This window comes from Equus przewalskii, chromosome 6 (genome assembly GCF_037783145.1).
Source record: "Equus przewalskii isolate Varuska chromosome 6, EquPr2, whole genome shotgun sequence".
Lineage (NCBI taxonomy): Eukaryota > Metazoa > Chordata > Mammalia > Perissodactyla > Equidae > Equus > Equus przewalskii.
The window spans coordinates 70,289,564-70,311,886 of NC_091836.1; positions in this window are offsets into that span (position 1 = coordinate 70,289,564).

Here is a 22,323-nt window from a genome sequence, read left to right on the forward strand (position 1 = left end):
CTCTGTTTTGGCGGCCCAGGGTGTCGCCAGTTAGGATCCTGGGTGCTGACATGGCACCGCTCATCAGGCCACGCTGAGGCGGCATCCCAAGTGCCATAACTAGAAGGACCCACAACTAAAAATACACAACTATGTTCTGGAGGCTTTGGGAGAAAAAGGAAAAATAAAATCTTTTTTTTAAAAAAAAGTAAAATCACTTATGTAAAAATTTTTAAAGAGTTTTAGTGAGATATAATTTACCTACTATAAAATTCACTCTTTTGGGGCCAGTCCGGTGGCTGAGTGGTTAAGTTCCGGCGCTCTGCTTCGGAGGCCCAGGGTTTCACTAGTTCGGATCCTGGGCATGGATGTGGCATCGCTCATCAGGCCATGCCGAGGTGGTGTCCCACATGGCATAACCAGAAGGAGCCACAACTAGAATATACAACTATGTGCTGGGGGGCTTTGGGGAGAAGAAGAAAAGAGAAAAAAAAAAAGATAGCAACAGATGTTAGCTCAGGTGTCAATCTTTAAAAAAACCTTCACTCTTTTAAAGTATACAGTTTAGTGTTCTAAATATTTACAGGTTGTACGAGCATCATCACCCCATTTTCATCACCCCAAAAACAAAGTCTACACCTTTTAGCAGTCACTCTCAATCCCCTTCCCCCTCAGCCCCTGGCAAACACTAATCCACTTCTGTCTGCGTGGATCTGCCTATTCGAGACGTTTCATGTAAACGGAATCATGCAGCATGTGGCCTTTTGTAACCGGCTTCTTTCACTTAACGTAATGTTTTCAGGTTCATCCGTGTTGCAGCGTGTATCAGTCCTTCATTCCTTTTTCTTGACGAATAATATTTCATTGTGTGGAATGTTTTATTTATCCACTCATCAGCTGATGGACATTTGAGTGGTTTCCACTTTTTAACGATTATGAACAATGCTGCTAGGAACATTTGTGTACGTGTTTCTGTGTGGACGTATATTTTCATTTCTCTTGGATGTGATATTGCTGGGTCATATAGTTAAACCCTATGTTTAACATTTTGAGGAACTGTCAAACTACTTTCCAGAGTGGCTGTACCATTTGACAATCCCCAATCAGAGTTCCAACTTCCCACATCCTCACCAATCCTTGTTATTTCTGTCTTTTTGATCATAGCCATCCTAGTAGGTGAGAAATGGTATCTCATTGTGGTTTTGATTAGCATTTCCCTAAGGATTAATAAAGTTAAGCATCTTTTCATGTGCTTATCAGCCATTTTTTTTGTATCTTCTTTGGAGAAATGTTTATTCTAATTTTTTTGTCCATTTTTAAATTGGGCTATTTGGTCTTTTTATTGTTGAGTTGTAAAAAGTTTTTTAAACTAAAAAAATAGATAATTAAAAATAATTTTGAAGAAAAAAATAAATGACATGATGTAAAGTCATTGCAGTGTTTCAGAATTTTGAGTAGAAAGCTCATGTGGAGGCTCAGTGAACCCAGAAGGTAACATACTTCCATTTTCTGGATGGGAGCATCCAGAGAAAACCCCAGGCTGTGAGTGAAGATTAGGAGGATGTCTTGGCGAAAAGCCGTCTCAGAGGGGTTCATCCAGGCCTCCTGGGGGAGAGGGAGTTCGTTTTATGTGTCTCCTTGGCTAGGCTCCAGCACCTGGTTATTCAATCAAACGCTAACCTAGTGTTGTTGTGAAGGCGTTTTGTAGATGTGGTTAACCTCCGAAATCAGCTGACTGTAAGTAAAGGAGATCATCCTTGATAATCATCCAATTAGTTGGAGGGCCTTGAGAGCAAAACTGAGGTTTTCCCTGAGGAAGAGGACTGTGTCACCTGTGGGCTGTAGTCTCGGCCCCTGCCTGAGAGCTTCCTGCCTGCTGGCCTGCCCTACAGGCTCCAGACCAGCCAGCCTCGCAAGTGCGTAAGCCAGTTCCTTGAGATAAATCTCTGTCTATGGATGTATATAGCCTACTGGTTCTGTTTCTCTGGAGAACCCTGACTAAGACAGGGAGGAAGATGTCTTCTTGCCCGGAATCCCCATCTGAATCTATTGGAAACACCAGATTTAGGAATGGAGGAGGAACGCCTTGGAGCCGAGGAGAGGGTCTGAGGGGAGCAGTGTTGAGATTATCCTATCTCAGAAGAAACAGCACCCCATACCCAGGGATGGGGGTGCAAATGCTCCCCGAAAAGTACTCCACCTGGATTATCAGATACATGAGGCTCCACTTCTAGAAGCTCGTTTAATCACTGTTTCCATTGTCATTTGTCTCATGTCTGCAATCTTTTGCCTTGAGATGAAGTTTCTTTCAGCCTCCTGCCCTCTCCTCCAGTGATCATGACCTTTTAGTTCAAGGGAAATAATGTGGGTTTGAGGAGAACAAATGATGCTTTCCGGCTTTTCTTCAGTGTCTTTGACTTGCTCTCGGAAGGTCTTCAGCTCTTCATTCATGTGCTCATCTTGTCATTTGCCTCAGAAGTTTCCTCCTCCTGCCCCAAGTAATGATCTTCCTGGACAGATAATTTCTCAAAAGACTCCATTTCTTTCTCTTGACAAAGTTCAGTCACTGCATTTCCTCTCCCCTGAAGATTTTGATCTGCACTTTTTCAGTCGAGGTTTGCTCAGCCTGAAGACTTTTGAGATGATCTATCATGCTGGCCTTTCTGTTTTCTTCTTTAGCAATGTTGATGCAGAATTGATTTTTCTCTCCATCTTGGATGTGTAAATACACGCTTGACTTTTCCACATCAGTCAGTTTCCTCCTGGCTCCTCTTGTCTGGTCATAAATACTGTCTCCACCTCTTGATTCCAAGTTATTACCCACGTTCTCTTCTCCAAGAGAAGCTGTCAGGTCTTTCATCTTTAGCAAACATTCCTCCAGAGCCTCTTCACACATGCCTGGGAGTTCTGTATGAAGGGCCTAAGTCTTTCTATTGTTTCCCATATAGTTTTTAAGTTTGCTCTTGCTTTTTCCACTTGTATTTTTATGTATTTGGCTTCTGCTTCTAGAGACAGGATCTTTCTCCTATTATAACACATTGGCTTATCTTGACCTGAATATTGAGGTTTTTCTTTTTTCTTTTCTTTTTCTTTTTTTTTTTTTTGAGGAAGATTAGCCCTGAGCTAACTACTGCCAGTCCTCCTCTTTTTGCTGAGGAAGCCTGGCCCTGAGCTAACATCGTGCCCATCTTCCTCTACTTTATATGTGTGGGATGCCTACCATAGCATGGCGTGCCAAGTGGTGCCATGTCTGCACCTGGGATCCAACCGGCGAACCCCAGGCCGCGGAGAAGCCGAATGTGCGAACTTAACCGCTGCGCCACCGGGCCGGCCCCTGAGGTTTTTCTATTTCTACCTGGTTTGCTATGAAGCATAAGATGGACCAAATCATGAGGTTAGACATATCTAGGGCATCAGGCACTGCAGGCACTTCTTGCATTGCAAGGTGAAACTGACAAGACCTTTTTACTAGAACTAGTGCTGAATTGTTAATGGTGTGTTCCTTGACTCTTAGTACAGAAAATTTTTTTTTCATTGACTGAAAAATTCTACCTAAAACTAAGAAAACTGTTGGGGCCGGCCCCCAGTGGCACAGAGGTTGAGTGTGCACGTTCCAATTCGGCAGCCCGGGGTTCACCGGTTCAGATCCCAGATACAGACATGGCACCACTTGGCACGCCATGCTCTGGTAGGTATCCTACATATAAAGTAGAGGAAGATGGGCACGATGTTAGCTCAGGGCCAGACTTCTTCAGCAAAAAGAGGAAGATTGGCAGCAGATGTTAGCTCAGGGCTAATCTTCCTCAAAAAAGAAAAAAAAGAAAAGAAAACTGTTAACACACATAGTGTCATGGCACATGTAACTGTCTCCCACTGATGCCCAGGAGAGTGAGACTTGGTCTCACATTGTCAGGTACTTCTGCACAGAAACCTGCAGTGTCTCCTGAGTTCACCAACAGTGCAGGTTCCTGGCAAGATGAAGCCCCTCCATGGTACCTGGGCTGCACAGAGGCCCCTCTGCTGTTGCCAAGTCCCTTTGGGCACAATATGCTGTGGAGAACGCTGAACAAGTTTCTGTCCAGAACCACGCCTGAGTCTGGCAACTGGGCAGACCATGAGGGAGAGGGTCAGCGGGGACAGGACTGCCTGATCCAACAGCCCTGTATCAGCTACCCCCATACCCCCAGCCTTGTCCGTGGCGCCTTCTCTTCTGTACTTAAACCTCTCCTTCTGTGGCCAGGGCGGCCTCATTCTGTTCTCTGTGCCTGCCATTCCTTCTGCCTGGAAAGTGCTTCTGCTTGTTGCCCACCTGGGGCCAAGGCCCATCCTGTAGTTACTGGACCTCATCATCCCTGTGTCCCCAGTGCCTAGGGCAGGGCCTGGCACAGAATAGGTGCTCAGGGCTCCACGAACGTTCATGGAGAGAATGAATGAGTGAGCAAATGGATGGAATGAGGGACAAAGCCCTCATTTGCCACCCCTGCAGATTCACTACATAATGCTAGCTCTGTTGCCTCAGCAGCTGGTTCCCTTAGGAGAGCTTCAAACTCCTTTCAGAACCCAGCGCAGGATGCTGGAGAGAAGGGGAGGTGGTGGCCGCTCTTCCCCGGGCTCCTCCTTCCCCCTGCCTCTCCTACCCTGCCACCCCCACCAGGAGACTTTGAAGAAGTTACCTAACCTCTCTGAGGGTCCTTTCCTCTCTGTTAGCGGGGAGAGGAATGCCTGCCTCCTGTGATGTAAGGATTAACACGAGGGGGGACGTAGAGCCTGGCAGGTGAGGGGTGCAAAACATTTCACGAACTTCTTGGTTCCATTATCCAAGGTCTTAGCAACTCTTTTCATTAATCAAGTATTCGTTATTCCACCCAGGTTTAACAAGGGCATTAAGATAAGAAAATAAAATAGCTGCTATAAACTTAAGAAAGAAAGAGATAAAACTCTTTTTACTGTTAAGATTGTATGCCTAGTAAACATAAGAGACTCTAGTAAAAAGTACTAGAGTTAATAAGAGAATCGGGCAAGGTGACTCTGCATATAAGACAAACATAAAAAGCAAAAGCTTGGGGCCAGCCCATGGCCGAGTGGTTAAGTTAGTGCACTCTGCTTTGGTGGCCCAGGGTTTCCCCGGTTAGAGTCCTGGGCGTGGACATGGCACCACTGGGTCAGGCCACGCGGAGGCGGCGTGCCACATAGCACAGCTGGTGGGACCCACAACTAAAAACATACAACTATGTGCCAGGGGGCTTTGGGGAGAAAAAGGAAAAATAAAATCTTTAAAAAAAAAACAAACAAAAGCTTTTGTTTGTTTGAAAGAAAATTTTATATCAAGGTATAAAAAGCAGCTGCAGACTGTTAGGTCCCTTTGCCCCGTCCCCTCCTCTGGAACCCTGTCCTCCGAGCTGCCCCCCGCCCCCCCCCCCACCGGGCCTGGTTGGTTCAGCAGCTCGTCCCTGCCTTACACATTTGTTCTGGGGCACAGGCGAGAGGGAGGTGGGGGGAGGGGAGGACTATTTTATCTGGCATTTCTAGTTGTTCTCAGCAGGAGCACACACTGCCAAAAGCTGCTCTATTGCACTTGGAAGCAAATGTGTCAATCTTTTTTTCTACTTTTAGAGTGACTACCTACAAACATAATTGGCGGGAGGGAATTAGATTTACAGCAACCAAAACTATGAAATACTTCAGAATATGCTTAACAAGAAAAGTATAGAGCTTATAAAATCTTATTAAAAGATATAAAACAAGATTTGAATGAATGAAAAGACATGCCATGTTCTTGGATAGAAAGATATAATTTTATACAAGTGTCAATTCCCCAAGATTACTATATAAATTTAATCCGAGCTAGAACACTAACAAATTTCTTTCTTCCGCTTTTTTTTTGGAATTGACAAGGAAAGTATGAAAAATAAGAACAGAGGAGACTTGCTCTCCAGGAATCAGGCTTGACACAAAGCCACTGTAATCAGAGCAGTCTGTGGCAGACACTGCTCACTTACCTCCGATATTCATTCTTCTCCTCTTCCTCAGTAGAACCCTAGATTTACGTCTGGGCACGTAGCCACGTGGAATGAAGACCAGCCTTTCTTCTAGCTTAGTGTGGCCATGTAAGTAAGTCCTAGCAAATGAGATATAGGCAGAAGTGTCCTGTGCAACTTCAGGAGATGTCCTTTGAGGGAGAGACACGTCTTTTTCTGTCCCGTTCACCTCCATTGGTTGAAAGGAGCTTGAGCAGCCATCTTGGACCATGAGAGAAAAGCCATGTGTTGAGGATGGTGGAATAAGAGGGAAGGAGCCTGGGTCCCTGAAACTGTGGAGAGTCAAACCAGCTCTAGATTACTTATCTCTGGACTTCATTTATATGAGAGAGAAGTAAACTTTTATTTAGTTTAAGCCACTATTACTTTAATTTTTCTCTCACAGGTAAAGCTAATTCTAATTGATGTTGAATTTGGTACCTGGAAATAGGACACTGCAAGTGACAGATGTAAATGCTTAATTAATGAGTACAGTTCGTTATAGATGGCAAGGACTCAGGCATTGCAGACTGGAAAGCTTGTGACTCTTGTTATACAGTAGTAAAACATTTGAACAAAACCTTGTGTGTTAGTTACGTGTTACTATGTGGCAAACCACCCCCAAACTTAATGGGTTAAAACAACAAGCATTTCATTGCCTTTTAGAATTCTTTGAGTTGACTGTGATCAACTGGGTGGTTCTGCTGCCAGTCTCGCAGCAGGCTTTGATGAGGTTTCAGTCGGATGGTGGCTGAGGATGGAATATCCAAGATGACTTCACTCATGTGTGGCACCTTGGTGGGGTGGCTGGATGGGCTGTGACCTCTCTCTCCAGGGGGCTTACTTAGCTTGGGCTTCTTTACATGATAGCTGGATCCTAAGGATGCAGAAGTGAAAGCTGCTAGGGCTTCTTAAGGCTGTAAAGTGAGTCCCAGGGCCAGCCCAGATTTAAAGGGAGGGTACTGCACAACCGCGTGAATCCTGGGAGATGTGGTTCCTTGGGAATAATCTTCAGACACTAGCTACCTCACCTTAGAAGGCATATCCTGGGCCAGCTGAGGTTGTAGCAATGCAATGTAGCAATGTAGAAAGGTAGGGAAATTTAGACTGTCCATGTTTTCTGCCTCCTTCTGTTACTTTTAGCAAAGTCCTACCAGAGACAAAGAGAGAAACTCAAACTAGAGCTAGCTACTCCGGTACAACTTTGCTAAGGGAGGAACTCTGTTATAACCTACAATCTGGGTTGACTGGGAATCCTGTAATTTGCAGTTTTGCAGAGTTTAAAAAACCAGTTGCTTCTGCACTGAAGCACTTACGAGTGGTAACTGCAACGTGGCAGCCTTAGGGGGAATTAAGACTACTGCCCTCTTTAGAAAAGCTGTGAGCCTGTTGCAAAAGAAGGATGGTACTTTCCTACCCCTCCTGTTGTTTCAGACGGCCTGAAGAGAGCCATCATCCAGTTGGGGGAATGACCAACAAGTAGAAGATCAGAGGCTTCAGGCTGGAAAACCGTGTCTGGATAAGACCTTTGGCTGTGGTTACTCACACTGGAACTGACCAGAACCAAATAAGACCAAAATCTCCTAAACTTTTGAAGGAATTGTGCTATCAATGAAACCCCAAACCCAGACTGCAGAAGCCTGTGATTGCTCAACCCTCAAAACGCTCCTTGGGCCCTTGAAGCTGCACCAGCAGGAAGTGTAGTTGGATGACTGTGAATTTCCCGAGAAGAGCATGCTCTCTCATGTCCTTCTGGATGTGGCTATCCAGCCTTGGGCTTGTGTGCTGCTCCTCAATGGGGCCCATCTAGGAATTAAGTGAGGGCTGTTGACTCACTCATTAGTTTAACCAATTTTTGCTGAATGCTTCTATGTTCCAGGTATGGGGTTAGTGCTGGGGATGCAATTGTGAGGGGAGGGAGAGGCAGTTGAAAGTCCAGAAGACGTGGTAGGACCCCCACTCACTCAGACTCATCCTCCACAGCTGTGTCTCCTCAGTGAGGCCCTTTTGAAGGGCTCCAGAAGTTCCCACATCTCCCTGGTGCTGATCTCAGTGATGTGTAGCCTGGCTGCACCAGCTTCCTTCTATGATCTAGAGAAGTCAATCTTGTTGGATTCCCAGGTACTGTCTGTATCTGGGCCCGCCACTGACATTTCCAATACACTGCTCAGATAGGTTGCAGAGGTTAGGACTCATGGCCCTGGTGCCCTCAGACAGAATATCCCCAAGACTGAACCGTGCAAGGCAGTGGCTTGCACTCTGTCGTACCATGATCCTTTACACACATATCCTGCCTAAGCAACCATCCCAAGTAGGAGGAAAACCTAGTGATAACAGCAAATATTTTTGAGATTATGTTTTAGTTTTATGCTTTAGCAGTAGGGGTATGGATAATTTAGACATGAACTCTAACATACACTTGTCTTCTAATCATAAAAATGGCATAAACCCCAATCCTTTACAGATAAGCATGCCTGATCAGGAGGAACTTTTAGAAACAGGCTATATTAGGCAGGGCTTCTGCTTGTACACACAGAAAGCTGTCTCTAGCTTAAGCAACAAGTATGTCCTCTCTCTCGGCCCCTGGCCTCTGTGTGTCTCCTTCATTCTCTCCTACCTGCCAGCTGCAAGAGGAAAAAATCTCAGGGAAGTTTTCTGATTGGCCCACCTTCTATCATGTGCTCATCTAGGGCAGGTTCCGTTTCTTAGAGAAGAGGTAGGAGGGGAGGATGGGGTGCTGGGAAGACTGAAACCATAGGCAATACATTTGGGTTGAGACATCAAGCCTCCTGGGAGCAGAACTCTATTCAGGAAGGAGTCGTTTGAATGGCTCCTTTGGTTAGGTAATTGTAGGGTAAATAGATACCACTGTTCCAGGTGAAGGGTAACATAGGATTCCGGTATCTTGAGAAAGACCTCCCCTCTTCACACCCCTTGATCTGGTCCCTGGGAGGAAGTAGAAAAATTTGCATTCCAGCCAAGGAGTCTCCTAGAAGCATTGAGGTCACATTTATACAACATCCTTGGTTGGTCCAGGTGGTACTAACTGAGCTCTGCCTGCAGGAAAAGATACCAAGGCCCCAAGGTCCCTCCCATGAGGAATGCCAGCAACACAGGTCACTGTTCGGCCATAGCTCATGGCTGGAGTTGGAGCTCTGCACCGTCATCCCTCCAAAGGGAATAAATTTGTGTGTTTTGGGAATAGGGACTGAACATGAGAAGGGAACACAAAGAACTCAGCATGCCCATCAGGCTCAGAGTAACACCCACCAGGAGGGCCTGACCTCCTGGAAGGTCCCTGTGGCCTGAGTAGGGATCTGAATCAGCATGAACATCATGCCAGCAGCAGGTAAGGGTGCCTTGGACTTGGTGGAATTTGGAAGCAGGACCATTGTCTTTGAATTGAATAAGCCTCCAGAGTTCTTGGACACTTCTGGGCCTGGGTCCCAGGAGAGATACGCCAAAAACTCTGCTAAGAAAAAGATGTCAACTTTTTTTGTCCCCCAAATGGATCACGCCAGTTAGGTGTGGTGACAGGACTCCTTAGTGAAGCTCTGATTGTGAGCAATCAATATTGCCTAGTAAGGTATAATTTCTGTTTGTGAATAATAAATTTTTGTTAACTTAATAATTAGTAAGTGGCCATTAATTTGCCTTTGGTTATATGTAAAAATGAGTCTATGGAATTGCAAGATCTTCCATTTTTAGATCTGTGTGCTGGTCATCAGGAGACCCCGAGGGGCCATCCAGTGGGCTGAGACCACACTTGGAGGGTCAGGGGTGCTGTGGAGCACAGCACGACACTATCCCCAGGGGTGATGGGACAGCCCTGAGACAACATGTATTTTGCCAAAGCACTTAGATTTCTACCTCACCCTTGCTTTGGGGCTGTTGATGTATCTTTCAATAATAATAATAAAAACAACAATAGCAAACACTTATATAGCACTTACTACATGCCAGGTTCTGTTCTAAGCACTTTACATTCATTAGCTCATTTGATCCTACGACAACTCTCTGAGGTCAATGCTATTAATCAATGTCATCTTACGTGTAGAGAAACTGAGGCACAGAAGGGCTAAATAACTTGTCCAAGGTCACACAGCCAGTGAGTGGCAGACCTGATGATTAATCCCAGGCAGGCTGGCTCCAGAGCAGGGTTCTTCATCTTTTCTCTGCCATGAACCTCTTGTTGTCTGGGAAACCCTCTGGACCCCTCCTCAGAGTAATGTTCTTAAGTAAACAAAATATATAATGACTGAAAAGGAAACCAATATGATTGAGAGGTAATTATCAAGATATAAAAAACCACATATGAAATATAGTAAAATATATGCTTCCTTATTAACACATTCAATGACAAGATCTAGAAGCAGGTCTAATAATTCCCAATTTTTTTTTTTTTTTGAGGAAGATTAGCCCTGAGCTAACTGCTGCCAATCCTCCTCTTTTTGCTGAGGAAGACTGGCCCTGAGCTAACATCCGTGCCCGTCTTCCTCTACTTTATATGTGGGACGCCTACCACAGCATGGCTTGACAAGCGGTGCCATGTCCACACCTGGGATCCGAACCGGCGAACCCGGGGCTGCCGAAGCAGAACATGTGCACTTAACTGCTGCGCCACTGGGCTGGCCCCTAATAATTCCCAATTTTGAGAGAGTGATGAGCATAAATGATAAAGCTCTCTGGAACAGCTGTAACGTGATTTCTGTTAAGAGACATGGTCACAGTTACTACTAATGCTACTGCAGTTGGTGCCTACATTCATAATTGAAGGAAATGCTAAATTGCATTAAAGGTTAATGAATATAAAGATATAATTTTTTTCCCATCCAAGTTCACAGACCCCATGAAGTATTTGGGTCTATTGACCCCAGATTAAGATACCCTTTTCTAGAGCTGGTGCTCACAAGTACCATGGCAACTGCTCCCAGGAGTTAAAATGGCCCTGGTCTCCTGGGCTGTCTGCATCCCAGCTGGCCATGGACCAACAGACTCAGATGCATCTCTCTGAACACAGCTCAGAGGCCACCACCCTGGGAAGCCCTCCCTGAACGCCCAGACTGAGCCATGAGCTCTCTCCAGTCTCCCATGGCCAAGGGCTTCCCTCTATGATATCACAGAGTTTAATGTCACCTCCACATCCTCTTTAATCTTCTTTGTTCGGTTCACACATACTTATTGAGCCCCCTATTATGGACTGGACATTGTGCTATGTCCAGGGGATCCATTAATGAAAAGACAAAGTCCTTAAATTCTGAAAGGAGGAGAGAGGAAAAACACAAGAAAACTAATACGTAAGCAAGATAATATGATAAAAAACAAAGGAAATAAATACATGTTGTAATAGAAATGATGGTATGGGTGGCAGGGGGAGTGCTGATCAAGGAAGTCCTTCTAGAGGGAGTAATGTCTGAACTATGACATGAAGGAGGAAAAGAAGTCAAACCCCAAGAGGAAGAGCAGCCCAGGCTGAAGACACGGCTGTTGCAAAGGCCCTGGGGCAGGGCAAACCTGGTTTATTTGAGAGCAAAGAGGCTGGGCCTTAGTGAACAAAGGAGGAGAGATTGGTATGAGAATGTTCAGAGAGGAAGACAGGAGCAAACACGTACTGAGTGCGACGGAAGCCCTTGACAAAGAAATGACATATGTGATTTATGTTTTTAAAAGCTCTACGTGCTGGGTGAAGAACGGCTTAAAGGGGAACAAGAATGGAGCAGGGAGAGTAGTCAGGAGACCGTGACAGACAGGAGATGGAAATGACTTGGAAGGAGGAGGTGGCGATAGAGACGGTGAGAGATGGATGGATTTTGCACGCATTTTGGGGATTTTACTAACTTGCTGATGGACTGAGTGTAGATCTTGAGGGAAAGAGAGAATTTAGGAAAAGCTCTCAGATTTCTCACTTGAAGTGGAGGCATTTGTATATATACGAATTTTTGTATATATGCATACGTGTATGTATTTGTTTAAATATATAAAAAATAGATCGAAGACTATATAAGAAATTCCGTGAGAGGTGTGGTAGATTGCAAAATGTGGCCACAAATTCCTCTGAATCCGTTTGCATGGCCTTTTGCAATGTGGCTTTGCTGCTCCTCCCATCAAGAGGTGGAGTCTGTTTTCCCCATTCTCGCAGCTGTCAGGCCAGGTAACACGCTTTGACCAATAGAATACAACTCAAATGATGTCAGAGTTCCCGGCCCAGGCCTTGAGAATCCTTGCAGCTTCCATCCTTTCCCTATTGCTGCCCTGAGACCCCCCAGCTAAAGAAGCCTTGAGGATGAGAGACTGAAGACAGAGGCCCAGCAGACAGCCAGCCTGAACAGCTACATCTGTGAGTGAGGCCATCTGATACCCTGTAGCCACAGTCCATCTGCCAAAGGATTGAAACAGCATGATTCACCCCAGGTGAGACCAGCAGAAGCACTGCCCAGCTGCGTCCAGCCCAAATTACTGACCCACAGAATCGTGAGCATATAAAGTGGTTGTTGCTTTAAGCCACTAAGTTTTGGGGTGACTTATTGCACAATAATAGGTGTGTGTTACAGGAAGGCTGAAGAACAGGAATAGGAGAGAGATTTTCATTCACTCTTTTGTATCAACTGAATTTTGAACCTTGTGAATGTATCACCCACCAATTCTCAAAAACTTGTATGCCATATTCAGTGCATAAAATAAATCTCTTCTTCTGGACATACAGAGTACAGTTTTTAATTGACCCATCATTACTACTGATTTTTTACAAACTTTTCTTGAAGCATAACATACCTGCAGAAAAGTTCACAAATCATAACAGTACAGCTTGATGAATTGTCGTAAAGTGAACGTACCTGTGTAACAAGCACCCACATCGAGAAACAGCACCAGCCTCCTTCATGCCCCCTCCTAGTTGCTACCCAGAATATGTATATGTATGTATATGTGGATATGGATATTTACATACATATGCATTTACATATATGTATTTGTGGTTATTGTTTTTATTTACATGTATTTATTAACAGAGAAGCTGTTTCTTTTAGTCCCCACTAAAGACATTTGAACAAGTATTTAAAGAATGTCATTTTAAAGGCACGTCAATTATTTGCTTTCACCAGGGCACCCGCAGATCTCCATCTGGCCCGTTTGCTTTAAGAGGATAAAAACGTCTTGAGTTGTTCCCGGTTAAAGTCAAACCCCCGCAGCAGGGAAGATGCGTTACTGCCCCCTTGTGGCCATTCTTGGTTGTTGCGCCCCAGCCGGGCGCCCAGGTCAATGCAGGACTTCCCAATGCTTTGCAGCCAAGGTCAAGAACTAGATAAACTGGGCTCCTTTCTGGGCTGGCATTTTAGAGCGACCCTTCCAGCCAAGGTGACCTGACAGTCCCCGATTGGGCAGCACCTATACAGTTACCCCGGTGCCTGGTAGATGACTTCCACCCGCAGCCTGACCTTCACAAGGAGGAGATGGGTTAGAACGGAGAGTGGGGCGAGGCAGCTGAAGGTTCCTCCTGAAGAACAGCCAGCCGCTGGAGACTGTGGCCTTGGCATTCTCTGAACACTATGTGGGAGGACCCTGGGTGTGCCCACGTGGCTGAAGCGCTGAAGCCCTGCTTCTCTGGAGCTTCTCTCCCGTCTCAGGTCCTGTGGGAGAGGTGTGGTGCGTGGGCAGCTTCAGCAAACACCGAGGGCATATGCCGCCGATGCCCCGGACTTCTCAGGCTGCGACCCACCCGTGAGAGCAGGCGCAGAGAGGAAGACGGGAGCCAACACATACTGAGTGCGACGGAAAGCTGTGGAGAGTTTTTGACAAAGAAATGATGCGTGATTTATGTTTTCAAAAGCTCACTCATCTGGCAGGTGGAAGGAACTGGTGATTTCTTGAGATGAGCACGGGAAGGCGAAGGGCCATGAGAAGTGGACCCGTGGGGAGGAATCCACCAGTAGATGGCGCTGCTGGGGCTGCAGGCCTCCGGCCCCCGCCTCGCGCCAGGGGCTTTACCCTGCGAGCGACTTCAGGGGCAGCTCCGCTTGGGAGGACAGGACCAGCTGCCATCAGTAGATGTTGACATTGGTCAACTGCAGTTGATGTCTACTTTACTGTCCCTATCTTAGGGTTTCCTCTTGGCTCAACACTTTGTCATGCAAAGAGGTTAGGGGACACACACCGCTGGCCCTACTCAGTGGTACAGATATAAAACAGGGGCATAATGGGGGAAAAACCAAGTGGAGAAGTAGAGCGCAAGCAATCTCTGAAACTCTCATTCCGCCACTGCACCGTGGCTGAGTCCCAGTAGAAAGGGCCCTGTTCCAGTAATGCTGAAATGGAGAAGGAACGTAATTTTGCTGAAATGAACGATTAAAAAAGAAAGAAAGAAAGAAAGAAAGAACTTTTATTTTTATTTATTTATTTAAAGATTTTATTTTTCCTTTTTCTCCCAAAGCCCTCCAGAACATAGTTGTATATTCTTCGTTGTGGGTCCCTCTGGTTGTGCTATGTGGGATGCCGCCTCAGCGTGGCTTGATGAGCGGTGCCATGTCTGCACCCAGGATGCGAATGGGCGAAACCCTGGGCCTCAGAAGCAGAACGCATGAAATTAACCTCTCACCATGGGGCCGGCCTCAGAAAGAACTTTTAAATAGAGTGGTATGGGGAGGGAGCAGCTATGTGACTATGTCACATTGGAAGCCCCCTATTGAGGAAGTAGCCTAGTTAGAAAGGAGGAGCCCCTAGAATCCAGTGGCTGATACCACTGGGTTAGTTCAGACATGCTGAGCTGGCTGTCTGCAGAGATGAAAGGAGCCTCTAAGGCCACTCAGATACGTCTCTCCTCACATTTACAAAAATATTCTGGGTCAGTTAGGATGTTTTCGGCTGTAACTAAGTCTTCCTAACAGAAAGTGATGGAAGCCATAAAAGTTTTATAATCTCGCTTAACAGGAAGTCAGCAGAACAGTCCCTAGATTGACTGACTCAGTGGCTCAACCTGTCACCTAGGACCTTGCCATCTCTCCCCTCAGCCACCCTCCTTGGCAATATCTTCCTTCAAGGTGGTAGGATGGCTGCTGCAGATCCAGACATCACACCATTAGACAACAACATCCCGAATCTTCCCCTCTTGTCTTTCTCTTTTTTCTTTATTATCAGGAAGGGAAATCTTTCTTTTGCCTCACCTCCCACCAGACTTCCCCTTCCATCTCACTGGTCAGAACTGGGGCACACAGGTTCCACTAAACCAACTGCAGAGGACGGGGACTATTACCATGGCTTGCTTGGACCAGTTATGACTTTTCCTATCAACAGGGAAGAAAGAGAGAAGTCCTACTGGGAAGTGACCACTGTGTCTGCCATTACATATTTTTGTTCTTTTCTCTGATTACAAAAGTCATGTATGTTCATTGTAGAAAATGTGGGAAATCCAGAGAAGGATGGAGAAGAAAATAAAATCTCCTAATAGTCTACCACCAGATCCAACCAGTGTGTTATCCATTTTGCACTGGCTCTGTCCTTCTCTGTACTCCACTCCTCCCAGCCCCCTCCATCCGCATTTTGCACCAGCCCTTTAAATCTGCTCACCCACTCTCAAGCACGTAAAAGTTTGTAGTAGGCCATGGCCACAAATTCCTCCCTTGCTCTTTTTTTTTTTACCATAAAAAAATCATAAATAACAGAGTATGTATAATGGATGTGTATGGTTTAAAGGATAATGGTGTAATGAACACTTGTGAACCCACCACTCAGTTTGAAAAATGAAGCATCACTAATGATTTGAAGCCCTGACTGCATCCCCTCCTTTCCCTTCCTGATTTGCTGTTGCTCACCACATTAGCTGTTGCCATAAAAATGCCACGTATTGCCTCAAAACTCAGCAAGCGTTTATCTCACTCTCACGGTCCACAGGTTAGCTGCTTCCCACCAGTCTAGGCTGGACTTGGTGGGGCGGCTCAGCTTCAGATTGTGGGTTGGCTGGGTCTGGCTCCAAGCTGTAGACCGGATCCAGGTCTGCTCCATGTGTCTCTCATCCTACTTGGATCAGAGTCTATCAGGGGCTTATTCTTCTCTGGGCAGCTTAGTGAAACGTGAGAGCCACTCAAACAGCACAAGCACATTTCAGGCACTGCTCACGTCATGTCTACTAACTCGCTGCTGGCTGAAACAAGCCATGGTCAAGCCCAGCCTCGATGGGGTGGGGAAGTGTGCTCCCTTCACAGTGCAGGGAGCACAGTGAACATCTGCTAACCCATAATGCAGACGTCACAAACACGCCTTTGGTTTCCTTCATGGTTTTAGCCAATAGGGATGTGCCCATAAATAATATATCAGCTGTTTTCTTCTGTTTTTGAACTTCATATAAACGGATTCAGAGTGGGTATGTTTTCTCACAGTTACCTTTCTCCTGCCTCCTCCTTACTTGTCTCCCTCTTTTATCAGTCAGGATGCTTGGTTGTGAATGACACGAATCCTGGCTCACTTACAGGAAAGGAATTTATTAGAAGGATGTTGGGTGGTTCAAGAATTGACGGGAAGGTTGGAGAATGAGGCTCAGGAAGTGGACAGGACGCAGATCAGTAGTTGCCTGCGGTGGAGATGCAGGGAGAATTCCCTGGAAAGGGGCACAAAGAAACTTTTTGGGGTGATGGAGTTTGTAGCTTGATTGTGATGGTGGTTCCACGGGATATATACATTTGTCAAAACTCATCAAACCAAACACTTTAAATGGGGGTGGTTTATTGGATGTAAATTATACATCAAGTTGATATAAAAAAGAGAATCTGCTTCATTTAATAATAATTCTAGAAAGTCTATAGTGGCTAGCGCTTGAGAAAGCAACTGTGGGGTTCTCCCCAGACCAGTTTTATATGATTTGGGGTAATATTCTTGGCTCCATACCTGGTGTTCTAGGCCTCTTGTTGATTCTGTGAACTCCCCAGTAGTATTTTTGTTTTTTAAATATAGCAGGTTTGTTGAGATATGTCTCAATAAACAATTCAATGATTTTGAGTACATTCACAGAATGGTGCAACCATCACCATGATCAATTTTAGGACATTTTCACTACCCCAGAATTGAAGCCTGTACCCTTTAGCAGTCACTCCTCATTTCACGCTCGTCCCTACATTAGTTTGCTAGGGCTGCCACAACAAAGTATGGGCCACACACTGGGGGGCTTCAAGCAACAGAAATTGATTCTCTCACGGTTCTGGAGGCTAGGAGTCCGAAATCAAGGTGCTGGCAGGACTGTGCTCTCTTTGTAGGCTCTAGGGGAGAACCTGTTCCATGCCTTTTTCTTAGCTTCTCGTGTTGCTGACAATCTTTGGCGTTCCTTGGCTTGTAGGCGCATCACTCCCATTGCTGCCTCTGTTGCCACATGGCATTCTCCCGTGTCTCGTGTTTTCATGTGGCATTATTTTCTCTGTGTGTGTCTCTCTGTGCTCTGTGTCTCCTCTTCTTATAAAAACATCAGTCATATTAGATTAAGAACCCGCCCTACTCTAGTATGACCTCATCTGAAGTTACTAGTTAATTACATCTGCAAAGACCCTATGGCCAAATAAGGTCACATTCACAGGTTCTAGGGGTTAGGACTCTAACACATCTTTTTTTCTTTTTTTTCCAGGAAGATTAGGCCTGAGCTAAGTACTGCCAATCCTCCTCTTTTTCCTGAGGAAGACTGGCCATGAGCTACCATCCATGCCCATCTTCCTCTACTTTATACATGCGATGCCTGCCACAGCATGGCTTTTGCCAAGCAGTGCCATGTCCACACCTGGGATCCGAACCGGCGATCCCCGGGCCACCAAGAAGCGGAACGTGCAAACTTAACTGCTGTGCCACCGGGCTGGCCCCAACACATCTTTTTAGGGGACACAATTCAACTCACAACACCCTCTCATCCCCAGGCAACCACTAATCTACGGTCTGTATTTATGGATTTACCTACTCCGGACATTTCATGTAAGTGTAATTATACAATATGTAGTCTTTGGGACTAGTTTGTCTCAGCATAATGTTTTCGAGGTTCATTCATGTTGTAACATGTTGTATCAGTACTCTGCTACTTTTTATTCCAAATAACATTCCATTGTATAGATATACCACATTTTGTTTATTCATTCATTAGTTGATGGACATTTGAGTTGTTTCCACTCTTCAGCTATTATGAATAGTGCTGCTATGAACATTCATGTACCCATTTTGTTTGGATGTATGTTTTGTTTTGTTTTGTTTAAAGATTGGCACCTGAGCTAACATCTGTTGCCAATATTCTCTCCTTTTTTTGTTCTTCTTCTCCCCAATGTCCCCACAGTACTTAGTTGTATATTCTAGTTGTAGATGCTTCTGGCTCTGCTATGTGGGATGCCACCTCAGCATGGCTTGATGAGCAGTGCTAGTTCTGTGCCCAGGATGGGAACCAGCGAAACCCTGGGCCGCCAAAGTGGAGTGCGTGAACTTAACCACTCGGCCACGGGGCCAGCCCCCTGGACATATGTTTTAATTTTTCCTGGGTATATACCTAGGAGGAGAATTGACAGGTCATATAGTAACTCTATGTTTAACTTCATAAGGACCTGCCACACTGTTTTCCAAAGCAGCTACACCATTTTACATTCCTACAATGTAGGGGATTTCCAAGTTCTTCATATTCTTGTCAGCACTGGTTATTATCTATCTTTTTAATTATTAGCCATCCTAATGAGTTTGAAGTGGCATCTCATTGTGGTTTTGATTTGCATTGCCTATTGACTAATGATGTTGAGCATCTTTTCATGTGCTTATTCCCATATTCTTTTAATAAATTCCTTCTCTTAAATCAGACAGAAATTTTCATCACCTTTTTGTTGCTTACAACTATGAATCCTTGAAAGTTTCCTGAAAGTCTTTTTGAGAGGTGTCTGCCTTCTGAGTTGGTTGTGAGTCTAACAAAGCAGTTCTCTAAGGATCCTTTGAGTCCTCCTCTACGGTCCCTGAAGACCCCATGGGTACAGGAGTTCCATTTCACAGAGGCCCTCCAAATTCACCAAGGCCCTCAGGGGTGAGAAACTGTTTCCTAACTCCTTCAATCATCAGTAAACACTCACTGACCTTCCCTACCTGTCCTGTGTCTGGCACTGTGCCTGGGGTCCTGCCTTCAAGGAGCTCAGCATCTGCTACAGAAGGCGGACATGGACGTGGGCAGTCACTGCTTCGTGGGACCAGTGCTGCTGCAGAGGAAAAGCAGGGGCTCTCTGTCCCTGGGAACAGGAGGCTTCTTAGAGATGGAGATAGCTCAGGTAAGTCCTGGAGGATGAGTGGGAGTCAGGTGAAGGGACGGGTGGTGCTCAAGAAATGTCTCATTCGGAGAGACATTATTGGTATGCTTTGTATTAGTGATGATATAAGTTCAGTTGCTATAACAATGATCCTATGTGACCTAAGTAAATAGATCTTCTTTAACAGTTCAAGTGTAAGCAGTCCAAGTAGGAGTATAAATTACTTATTTCAGCATAAGAAATTATCCCAAAACTTAGTGGCTTAAGACTATAGACACTTGTAGTCTCGCAGATTTTCTGCGGTCAAGAATTTAGAAGTGGCTTAACTAGGTGATTCTGACTCGAGGTTCTCATGAGGCTGCAGTCAAGACATCAGCCAGGGCAAGACATCAGTCATCTGAAGGCTTGACAGGAAGTCTGGTTGCTGGTGGGAGGCCTCAGTTCCTCATAATGTGGATCTGTTCTCATGACATGGCAGCTGGCTTCTGCCGGAGCCAATGATCCGAGAGAGTGAGGCAGAAGCCACAATGCTTTTTATTACCTAGTCTCAGAAGTCACATTCTGTCAGAGGTGTGAATATACGAGGTAAGAGTCATTGGGGGCTGTCTGGGAGGCTGGCTGACACAATCTGCATTCTGCACCCCGTGATTTGTCTCTTTCCTACATGCAAAATACTGTCACCCTCCCCAAGGCCCCCAAAAGTCTCACCCCATTACAGCATCAACTTGAAATGCAGAATTTCACCGTTTTAGTCAAATTCAGATGCAAGTGAGGCTCCTTGGGAGTAGTTCCTTAAGCATGCTCATCAATTATAGTTCTGCTTTATCCAAACACCTGCAAACGAGAGACAAGTTATCTGCTCTCTACCAACCCAACATACAATGGTAGGACAGGCCCAGGATAACGGCTTGTGGACGCTCCTGCTCAAAAAGGGAGGAAACAGGAGGCACGCAGGATCACCGGCCCGTAGCAGTTCTGAATCAAGCAGGGCACACATTGATTCCAAAATCAAGCCATCCACCACTTCACCCTTTGTGCCCACCCCCCACCCCACCTTTCCCCTGGTATCCACTAAACTGTTCTTAGTCCACATTTTTAAATTCCTCATATGAGTGGAGTCATACACAGATTATCCTTCTCTAGCTGGCTTATTTCACTTAACATAATTCCCTCAAGGTCCATCCATGTTATTGCAAATGGAATGATTTTGTTCTGTTTTGCAGCTGAGTAGTATTCCATTGTATATATGTACCACATCTTCTTTATCCATTCATCTGTTGCTGGGCACTTAGGTTGCTTCCATGTCTTGGCTATTGTAAATAATGCTGCAGTGAACATTGGGGTACATAGGACTTTTGGGATTGCTAACTTCAAGCTCTTTGGATAAATACTCAGTAGTGGGATGGCTGGATTGTATGGTAGTTCTATTTTTAATTTTTTGAGGAATCTCCATACTGTTTTCCATAGTGGCTGCACCAGTTTGCAGTCCCACCAGCAGTGTATGAGGGTTCCTTTTTCTCCACAACCTCTCCAACATTTGTTACTATTAGTTTTAGATATTTTTGTCATTCTAATGGGTGTAAGGTGATATCTTAGTGTAGTTTTGATTTGCATTTCCCTGATGATCAGCGATGATGAGCATCTTTACATGTGCCTATTGGCCATCAGTATATCTTCTTTGGAGAAATGTCTGTTCATGTCTCCAGCCCATTTTTTGATTGGGTTGTTTGCTTTTTTGTTGTTGAGTTGTGAGAGTTCTTTATATATTATGGATATTAACCCTTTGTCAGATATATGACTTGCAAATATTTTTTCCCAGTTAGTGGGCTGTTTTTTTGTTTCAATCCTGTTTTCATTTGCCTTGAAGAAGCTGTTTAGTCTGACGAAGTCCCATTTGTTTATTCTTTCTATTGTTTCCCTTCTCTGAGAAGACATGGTGTCTGAAAAGATCCTTTTAATACTGATATCAAAAGTGTACTGCCTACGTTTTCTTCTAGAAGCCTTATGGTTTCAGATCTCACCTTTAGGTCTTTGATCCATTTTGAGTTTATTTTTGTGAATGGTGAAAAAGAATAGTCAATTTTCATTCTTTTACATGTGGCTTTCCAGTTTTCCTAGCACCATTTGTTGAAAAGACTTTCTTTTCTCCATTGTATGCCCTCAGCTCCTTTTTCAAAGATAAGCTGTCCATAGATGTGTGGTTTTATTTCTGGGCTTTCAATTCTGTTCCATTGATCTGTGCACCTGTTTTTGTACCAGTACCATGCTGTTTTGATTACTGTAGCTTTGTAGTATGTTTTGAAGTCAGGGATTGTGATGCCTCCCGTTTTGTTCTTTTTTCTCAGGATTGCTTTAGAAATTCTGGGTCTTTTGTTGCCCATATGAATTTTAGGATTCTTTGTTCTAATTCTGTAAAGAATGTCATTGGGTTTCTGATTGGGATGGCATTGAATCTGTAGATTGCTTTAGGTAGAACAGACATTTTAACTATGTTTATTCTTCTAATCCATGTACATGGAATGTCTTTCCATCTCCTTATGTCGTCATCCAATTCTCTCAGATAGGCCTTATAATTTTCATTATATAGGTCTTTCACTTCCTTAGTTAAATTTACCCCAAGGTATTTTGTTCTTTTTGTTGCGATTGTGAATGGTATTGTGTTCTTGAGTTCTTTTTCTGTTGGTTCATTACTGGAGGATAGAAATGCTACTGATTTATGCAAATTGATTTTATACCCTGCAACTTTGCTGTAGTTGTTGATTACTTCTAAGAGTTTTCCAATGGATTCTTTGGGGTTTTCTATATATAAGATCATGTCATCTGCAAACAGCGAGAGTTTCACTTCTTCCCTCCCTATTTGGATTCCTTTTATTCCTTTTTCTTGCCTGATTGCTCTGGCCAGGACCTCCAGTACTAGGTTAAATAAGAGTGGTGATAGAGGGCATCCTTGTCTCATTCCTGTTTTCAGGGGGATGGCGGTCAGTGTTTGCCCACTGAGTATGATGTTGGCTATGGGTTTGTCATATATGGCCTTTATTATGTTGAGGTAGTTTCCTTCTATGCCCATTTTGTTCAGAGTTTTTATCATAAATGGC